Here is a 10,271-nt window from a genome sequence, read left to right on the forward strand (position 1 = left end):
GAGCTACTTGGGCTCAATAATGTACAGTGACATGAAGAAATTATCATTCGGAACACTCAGGGCTACTCCTGTGATAGGCTGAATGTGTTCATTGCTTCCTCATTCCTTATACAAAGGCTTTATCTCCTCAGTGGTTGATAGGCTGAAACTGTTTCCTGGCCGCCTGCTTGTGAACTGGTAGGAGTCAAAGATCACACATACACTGGTGGGCCTGTGATGGGACACCAATGCAGAGAAACACACCTGGCGCAGATATTCTATTCTGTTTATTAGACCTGCATCTCCCCTGTACCTCCTCAAGCCATCTGTATGTGAAGCAAGAAAGAGTTAAGGAACGGTCCATCTACACTTTTATTGGGAGGATGCTGCCGTGAGCTCCTCCCAGCTAATCACACAAACAGCAGTGAAGCAAGATAACTACACAGTTAGGGGGGACTGCATGGTTAGGTTTTTGAGGAATTATTGAAACTGACCTCAGTGACCCATAATCAGAGCTGTGGCTAATGACTGCATGCCTAATTATGATGAAGCAAGCACCATGGCTCGTAGGGGCCCCACAACACACTTTTCTTAGCTCATTGAATTAAAGTATAAACTCCTGCCATGTGTGAGTGGTAAAGGCTTGTTAATTTTGTTGCTTTTCAAATTCACGTCTGACAACAAGACGAAGGAACATTGGGGCATCAGACGCTTTGAAAAGTAGCCACCAACCGCAGAGAAAGAGAGAAAGAGGGAAAAGGCAGTATGAGGTGTGGAGAAAACAGCAGCAGGTACAAGGAGCTCAAATGAGATTAATGGCGCCTAAATAGAGCATGTAAAGGAACAGTTACAAATCTAAGAAAAGGGAAAGAAAAGACTAGGAAAAAATACAGAAAGAGCTTGTAGATGAAATTCTCTTCCAGGAACAGCAGGTTAAGAGAAATTACACAGGGAGCAGTTAAGCTTGTAACACGGGGGAGAATAGAAAAGAAAATGCAGTTTTATGAAGTGTGTTTGCCTAATCCAGCTAGCACTTTTATTTTATTTCTCTATTTGCTTCTTTTATTGGTAAAGTAAGTTTCAAGTGCATGCACAGGTATGACCGAGAGAGCCAGGGTATAATAATTTGAAGCGTTTGCACCAGCGCTAATGAAGGACGAGAGTTATAGCAAAGATATGAAAGGGGGAGCGATAATAAATATGTGATATGGCAATAGTGACACCAAAATAAGCCACCTATTTATAAAACTGACATGGAAGAAATACTAAAGGTTAACCTCTGAAATTGTAGCCGATGTTAAAAAGATTCTCGTTGTCGGCAGGATTCCAACCTGCGCGGGGAGACCCCAATGGATTTTTAGTTCATCGGCTTAACCACTCGGCCACAACAACTGACTGTAAGGTGTGTGCACATAATCTGTATGCAAGTTTTCAAGGTGTCCCACAGCAAATTCCTGATATTTTGCAATGCACTTTTTAAAAATAATGTTTTTTTCAGCAGGCACATTCTCTCCTAAAAACAAAAATTGCATGCGTGTATCTCTAGTTTGGAATACCATAGGCTTGCATGCATACTCTCATGGGTCACTCAAGTTTTTTGGACCCTATTGCACTCTGTTTTCGTGCTGCTTTTAGTATATGGCCCATATTACAGAAGTCTACCATCTTTGAGTATTTGAGGCTCCTTTGTAAGTGCTTTATATTTTTTCCTTGAAGAGCTATATAATAAAGGGGTCCGGGAAAGATTGCATTTATGGAAGATAAAAGAAGGCCCACTTGTCTCACCAAATGCTGTAGAAAAACCTGATGTTTTACTCATGTTATCCTTAGTTCATTTTTGTTAGACCTTGCATTCTTAAGGTGGTCCCAACCCCACCTTATTGCTTTTCACCTCCGCATTTTGCTGTATCTTTTTGTTGGCCTTAGGACTCTGATCACTTTATTGCTCTTAATCAGTGCTGAAGTGCACGTGCTTCTTCCTTAATCATGTGTATAATTGGAGTATACCTGACTGACAGATTTAATTTACTTGAAAGCCCCTTGTAAAGTGGTATACCATATACCCAGGGACTGATTGTGCCGCCCAAAGAAATAGCATTTCAAACCTGTCTCAAGCCTGCTACTGCAGTGCCTGTGCTGCAGTGTACTGCCACTTCGACTTGGCATTTAAAACTACTTGCCAAGCATTAAACTCCAATTTTATTACATATCAGTAACCCCAAAGGTAGGCCCTAGGTAGTCCTAGGGGCATCATGCTATGTAAGTAAAAGGTAAGACATGTACTGTGGTAGTTTGTATGTCCTAGTAGTATCAAACAGTCTATTACATTTTTCACTACTGTGAGGTCTGCCCCTCTCATCGGTTAGCATTGGGTATTCCCTTATACTTTTTGGGGGGTAATTCCATATCAGAGAGGAGAGGCTTTATTTATTTATTGATAAATCCTATCTACTCGTGAGGTTGGATTTAATCTTACTATTGTATAAATGCCATTTTTAGAGAGTGAGCATTTCTCTGCACTTACTGCTCTATTTGCATGAAAACCTGTCTTCAATTGACGTCTGGATTGGGCTGCGAGACAGCTACATATGTGCATTCCCTGTAGACAGCCACAACACAGGTCACTCAACTGCAACTGCATTCATCTGCATTCTGATTGGCCTGGGGGAGAGCTCCGCTCCCCTTACCGCAAATATTTTCAAGAACGATAATTTACGTCAGTAAGTACAGTATACCTACATCTTATAATCATGTGTGTTTAAATAATTTGTTGTTAGATCGTTTAAATATTGAAAAGGATCTGTTTTTAATAGACATTTTACAAAAAGAACTGGTACATTTGGGAATTCTGTAAAGGAAATACCCAACTGCCGTGACATTGCCAACCACAATGCCGTGACTCGGATTCGAACCGAGGTTGCTGAGGCCACAACGCAGAGTACTAACCACTATACGATCACGGCGAGCTACTTGGGCTCAATAACGTACAGGGACATGAAGAAATTATAATTAGGAACACTCAGGGCTACTCCTGTGATAGGCTGAATGTGTTCATTGCTTCCTCATTCCTTATACAAAGGCTTTATCTCCTCAGTGGTTGATAGGTTGAAACCGTTTCCTGGCCGCCTGCTTGTGAACTGGCAGGAGTCAAAGATCACACATACACTGGTGGGCCTGTGATGGGACACCAATGCAGAGAAACACACCTGGCGCAGATATTCTATTCTGTTTATTAGACCTGCATCTCCCCTGTACCTCCTCAAGCCATCTGTATGTGAAGCAAGAAACAGTTAAGGAACGGTCCATCTGCACTTTTATTGGGAGGATGCTGCCGTGAGCTCCTCCCAGCTAATCACACAAACAGCAGTAAAGCAAGATAACTACACAGTTAGGGGGGACTGCATGGTTAGGTTTTTGAGGAATTATTGAAACTGACCTCAGTGACCCATAATCAGAGCTGTGGCTAATGACTGCATGCCTAATTATGATGAAGCAAGCACCATGGCTCGTAGGGGCCCCACAACACACTTTTCTTAGGTCATTGAATTAAAGTATAAACTTCTGCCATGTGTGAGTGGTAAAGGCTTGTTAATTTTGCTGCTTTTCAAATTCACGTCTGACAACAAGACGAAGGAACATTGGGGCATCAGACGCTTTGGAAAGTAGCCACCAACCGCAGAGAAAGAGAGAAAGAGGGAAAGGACAGTATGAGGTGTGGAGAAAACTGCAGCAGGTACAAGGAGCTCAAATGAGATTAATGGCGCCTAAATAGAGCACGTAAAGGAACAGTTACAAATCTAAGAAAAGGGAAAGAAAAGGCTAGGAAAAAACACAGAAAGAGCCTATAGATGAAATTCTCTTCCGTGACAGCAGGTTAAGAGAAATTACACAGGGAGCAGTTAAGCTTGTAACACGGGGGAGGATAGAAAAGAAAATGCAGTTTTATGAAGTGTGTTTGCCTAATCCAGCTAGCACTTTTATTTTATTTCTCTATTTGCTTCTTTTATTGGTAAAGTAAGTTTCAAGTGCATGCACAGGTATGACCGAGAGAGCCAGGGTATAATAATTTGAAGCGTTTGCACCAGCGCTAATGAAGGACGAGAGTTATAGCAAAGATATGAAAGGGGGAGCGATAATAAATATGTGATATGGCAATAGTGACACCAAAATAAGCCACCTATTTATAAAACTGACATGGAAGAAATACTAAAGGTTAACTTCTGAAATTGTAGCCGATGTTAAAAAGATTCTCGTTGTCATCAGGATTCGAACCTGTGCAGGGAGACCCCAATGGAATTCTAGTCCATCGCCTTAACCACTCAGCCACAACAACTGACTGTAAGTCTTGTGCACATAATCTGTATGCAAGTTTTCAAGGTGTCCCACAGCAAATTCCTGATATTCTGCAATGCACTTTTTAAAAATAATGTTTTTTTCAGCAGGCACATTCTCTCCTAAAAACAAAAATTGCATGCGTATATCTCTAGTTTGGAATACCATAGGCTTGCATGCATACTCTCATGGGTCACTCTAGTTTTTTGGACCCTATTGCACTCTGCTTTCGTGCTGCTTTTAGTATATGGCCCGTATTACAGAAGTCTACCATCTTTGAGTATTTGATGCTCCTTTGTAAGTGCTTTATATTTTTTCCTTGAAGAGCTATATAATAAAGGGGTCCGGTAAAGATTGCATTTATGGAAGATAAAAGAAGGCCCACTTGTCTCACCAAATGCTGTAGAGAAACCTGATGTTTTACTCATGTTATCCTTAGTTCATTTTTGTTAGACCTTGCATTCTTAAGGTGGTCCCAACCCCACCTTATTGCTTTTCACCTCCGCATTTTGCTGTATCTTTTTGTTGGCCTTAGGACTCTGATCACTTTATCGCTACTAATCAGTGCTGAAGTGCACGTGCTTCTTCCCTAATCATGTGTATAATTGGAGTATACCTGACTGACAGATTTAATTTACTTGAAAGCCCCTTGTAAAGTGGTATACCATATACCCAGGGACTGATTGTGACGCCCAAAGAAATAGCATTTCAAACCTGTCTCAAGCCTGCTACTGCAGTGCCTGTGCTGCAGTGTACTGCCACTTTGACTTGGCATTTAAAACTACTTGCCAAGCCTTAAACTCCAATTTTATTACATATCAGTAACCCCTAAGGTAGGCCCTAGGTAGTCCTATGGGCATCATGCTATGTATGTAAAAGGTAAGACATGTACTGTGGTAGTTTGTATGTCCTAGTAGTATCAAACAGTCTATTACATTTTTCACTACTGTGAGGTCTGCCCCTTTCATAGGTTAGCATTGGGTATTCCCTTATACTTTTTGGGGGGTTATTCCATATCAGAGAGGAGAAGCTTTATTTATTTATTGATAAATCCTATCTACTGGTGAGGTTGAATTTAATCTTACTATTGTATAAATGCCATTTTTAGATAGTGAGCATTTCTCTGCACTTACTGCTCTATTTGCATAAAAAACCTGTCTTCAATTGACGTCTGGATTGGGCTGCGAGACAGCTACATATGTGCATTCCCTGTAGACAGCCACAACACAGGTCACTCAACTGCAACTGCATTCATCTGCATTCCGATTGGCCTGGGGGAGAGCTCCGCTCCCCTTACCGCAAATATGTTCAAGAACGATAATTTATGTCAGTAAGTACAGTATACCTACATCTTATAATCATGTGTGTTTAAATAATTTGTCGTTAGATCGTTTAAATATTGAAAAGGATCTGTTTTTAATAGACATTTTACAAAATCAACTGGTACATTTGGGAATTCTGTAAAGGAAAAACCCAACTGCCATGACATTGCCAACCACAATGCCATGACTCGGATTCGAACTGAGGTTGCTGCGGCCACAGCGCAGATTACTAACCACTATACGATCACGGCGAGCTACTTGGGCTCAATAAAGTACATTGACATGAAGAAATTATAATTCGGAACACTCAGGGCTACTCCTGTGATAGGCTGAATGTGTTTGTTGCTTCCTCATTCCTTATACAAAGGCTTTATCTCCTCAGTGGTTGATAGGCTGAAACCGTTTCCTGGCCGCCTGCTTGTGAACTGGCAGGAGTCAAAGATCACACATACACTGGTGGGCCTGTGATGGGACACCAATGCAGAGAAACACACCTGGCGCAGATATTCTATTCTGTTTATTAGACCTGCATCTCCCCTGTACCTCCTCAAGCCATCTGTATGTGAAGCAAGAAAGAGTTAAGGAACGGTCCATCTACACTTTTATTGGGAGGATGCTGCCGTGAGCTCCTCCCAGCTAATCACACAAACAGCAGTAAAGCAAGATAACTACACAGTTAGGGGGGACTGCATGGTTTGGTTTTTGATGAATTATTGAGACTGACCTCAGTGACCCATAATCAGAGCTGTGGCTAATGACTGCATGCCTAATTATGATGAAGAAGGCACCACGGCTCGTAGGGGCCCCACAACACACTTTTCTTAGCTCATTGAATTAAAGTATAAACTTCTGCCATGTGTGAGTGGTAAAGGCTTGTTAATTTTGTTTCTTTTCAAATTCATGTCTGACAACAAGACGAAGGAACATTGGGGCATCAGACGCTTTGGAAAGTAGCCACCAACCGCAGAGAAAGAGAGAAAGAGGGAAAAGACAGTATGAGGTGTGGAGAAAACAGCAGCAGGTACAAGGAGCTCAAATGAGATTAATGGCGCCTAAATAGAGCACGTAAAGGAACAGTTACAAATCTAAGAAAAGGGAAAGAAAAGACTAGGAAAAAACACAGAAAGAGCTTGTAGATGAAATTCTCTTCCAGGAACAGCAGGTTAAGAGAAATTACACAGGGAGCAGTTAAGCTTGTAACACGGGGGAGAATAGAAAAGAAAATGCAGTTTTATGAAGTGTGTTTGCCTAATCCAGCTAGCACTTTTATTTTATTTCTCTATTTGCTTCTTTTATTGGTAAAGTAAGTTTCAAGTGCATGCACATAAATGACCGAGAGAGCCAGGGTATAATAATTTGCACCAGCGCTAATGAAGGATGAGAGTTATAGCAAAGATATGAAAGGGGGAGCGATAATATATATGTGATATGGCAATAGTGACACCAAAATTAGCCACCTATTTATAAAACTGACATGGAAGAAATATTAAGGTTATCTTCTGAAATTGTAGCCGATGTTAAAAAGATTCTCGTTGTTGACAGGATTCAAACCTGCGTGGGGAGACCCCAATGGATTTCTAGTCCATCGCCTTAACCACTCGGCCACAACAACTGACTGTGAGGCATGTGCACATAATCTGTATGCAAGTTTTCAAGGTATCCCACAGCAAATTCCTGATATTCTGCAATGCACTTTTTACAAATAATGTTTTTTTCAGCAGGCACATTCTCTCCTAAAAACAAAAATTGCATGCGTATATCTCTAGTTTGGAATACCATAGGCTTGCATGCATACTCTCATGGGTCACTCAAATTTTTTGGACCCTATTGCACTCTGTTTTCGTGCTGCTTTTAGTATATTGCAAACACAACAAGTGATGGACAGAATGTGGATCAATGTCACACACTCACCCCAGTCCAAGGATCTGGGCCTAAATCCATCGTTATTTTGCACTCCACACCACCCTGGGTTAGACAATGGCGATATGCAAATCAGCTCTGACCCTGAGCCTCATGGGAACAGTCCAGTCCGAACTACAAAAGCCATGTCCTTCCCAGAACGGAATCAAGCTTCCGAGGACCGGACCGGTTTCGAGGTAACACCTCTCATCAGCCCGGCTAGCTTGACTCCAGTGGTGTGGAGTGCCTGGGACCCACGTCTGGGCATCCCCAGCGCACTTAGGGCGGAAATTGCAAACACAACAAGTGATGGACAGAATGTGGATCAATGTCACACACTCACCCCAGTCCAAGGATCTGGGCCTAAATCCATCGTTATTTTGCACACCACCCTGGGTTAGACAATGGCGATATGCAAATCAGCTCTGACCCTGAGCCTCATGGGAACAGTCCAGTCCGAACTACAAAAGCCATGTCCTTCCCAGAACGGAATCAAGCATCCGAGGACCGGACCGGTTTCGAGGTAACACCTCTCATCAGCCCGGCTAGCTTGACTCCAGTGGTGTGGAGTGCCTGGGACCCACGTCTGGGCATCCCCAGCACACTTAGGGCGGAAATTGCAAACACAACAAGTGATGGACAGAATGTGGATCAATGTCACACACTCACCCCCGTCCAAGGATCTGGGCCTAAATCCATCGTTATTTTGCACTCCACACCACCCTGGGTTATACAATGGCGATATGCAAATCAGCTCTGACCCTGAGCCTCATGGGAACAGTCCAGTCCGAACTACAAAAGCCATGTCCTTCCCAGAACGGAATCAAGCTTACGAGGACCGGACCGGTTTCGAGGTAACACCTCTCATCAGCCCCGCTAGCTTGACTCCAAGTGGTGTGGAGTGCCGGGGACCCACGTCTGGGCATCCCCAGCGCACTTAGGGCGGCAATTGCAAAAACAACAAGTGATGGACCGAATGTGGATCAATGTCACACATTCCCCCAGTCAAAAGATCTGGGTCAAAATCCATCGTTTTTTTGCACTCCACACCACCCTGGGTTAGACAATGGCGATATGCAAATCAGCTCTGACCCTGTTGCCCCATGGGAACAGTCCAGTCCGAACTACAAAAGCCATGTCCTTCCCAGAACGGAATCAAGCATCCGAGGACCGGACCGGTTTCGAGGTAACACCTCTCATCAGCCCGGCTAGCTTGACTCCAAGTTGTGTGGAGTGCCTGGGACCCACGCCTGGGCATCCCCAGCGCACTTAGGGCGGCAATTGCAAAAACAACAAGTGATGGACCGAATGTGGATCAATGTCACACATTCCCCCAGTCAAAAGATCTGGGCCCAAATCCATCGTTTTTTTGCACTCCACACCACCCTGGGTTAGACAATGGCGATATGCAAATCAGCTCAGACCCTGTTGCCCCATGGGAACAGTCCAGTCCGAACTACAAAAGCCATGTCCTTCCCAGAACGGAATCAAGCATCCGAGGACCGGACCGGTTTCGAGGTAACACCTCTCATCAGCCCGGCTAGCTTGACTCCAAGTGGTGTGGAGTGCCTGGGACCCACGCCTGGGCATCCCCAGCGCACTTAGGGTGGCAATTGCAAAAACAACAAGTGATGGACCGAATGTGGATCAATGTCACACATTCCCCCAGTCAAAAGATCTGGGCCCAAATCCATCGTTTTTTTGCACTCCACACCACCCTGGGTTAGACAATGGCGATATGCAAATCAGCTCTGACCCTGTTGCCCCATGGGAACAGTCCAGTCCGAACTACAAAAGCCATGTCCTTCCCAGAATGGAATCAAGCATCCGAGGACCGGACTGGTTTCCAGGTAACACCTCTCATCAGCCCGGCTAGCTTGACTCCAAGTGGTGTGGAGTGCCTGGGACCCACGTCTGGGCATCCCCAGCGCACTTAGGGCGGCAATTGCAAAAACAACAAGTGATGGACCGAATGTGGATCAATGTCACACATTCCCCCAGTCAAAAGATCTGGGCCCAAATCCATCGTTTTTTTGCACTCCACACCACCCTGGGTTAGACAATGGCGATATGCAAATCAGCTCTGACCCTGTTGCCCCATGGGAACAGTCCAGTCCGAACTACAAAAGCCATGTCCTTCCCAGAACGGAATCAAGCATCCGAGGACCGGACCGGTTTCGAGGTAACACCTCTCATCAGCCCGGCTAGCTTGACTCCAAGTGGTGTGGAGTGCCTGGGACCCACGTCTGGGCATCCCCAGCGCACTTAGGGCAGCAATTGCAAAAACAACAAGTGATGGACCGAATGTGGATCAATGTCACACATTCCCCCAGTCAAAAGATCTGGGCCCAAATCCATCGTTTTTTTGCACTCCACACCACCCTGGGTTAGACAATGGCGATATGCAAATCAGCTCTGACCCTGTTGCCCCATGGGAACAGTCCAGTCCGAACTACAAAAGCCATGTCCTTCCCAGAACGGAATCAAGCATCCGAGGACCGGACCGGTTTCGAGGTAACACCTCTCATCAGCCCGGCTAGCTTGACTCCAAGTGGTGTGGAGTGCCTGGGACCCACGTCTGGGCATCCCCAGCGCACTTAGGGCGTCAATTGCAAAAACAACAAGTGATGGACCGAATGTGGATCAATGTCACACATTCCCCCAGTCAAAAGATCTGGGCCCAAATCCATCGTTTTTTTGCACTCCACACCACCCTGGGTTAGACAATGGCGATATGCA

At 44.4% G+C, this 10,271-nt stretch overlaps 1 non-coding gene across 1 annotated transcript; it reads right to left on the reverse strand.

Moving 5' to 3' along the window:
* Nucleotides 1-1,289: 1,289 nt before the first annotated feature.
* TRNAF-AAA (transfer RNA phenylalanine (anticodon AAA)) lies at nucleotides 1,290-1,371 on the reverse strand. Its single transcript has one exon. It is a non-coding gene; the product is annotated as a tRNA-Phe (tRNA).
* Between the last annotated feature and the right edge of the window lie 8,900 nt (nucleotides 1,372-10,271).

Source organism: Lissotriton vulgaris, chromosome 1_1 (assembly GCF_964263255.1).
Source record: "Lissotriton vulgaris chromosome 1_1, aLisVul1.2, whole genome shotgun sequence".
NCBI classification, from domain to species: Eukaryota; Metazoa; Chordata; class Amphibia; order Caudata; family Salamandridae; genus Lissotriton; species Lissotriton vulgaris.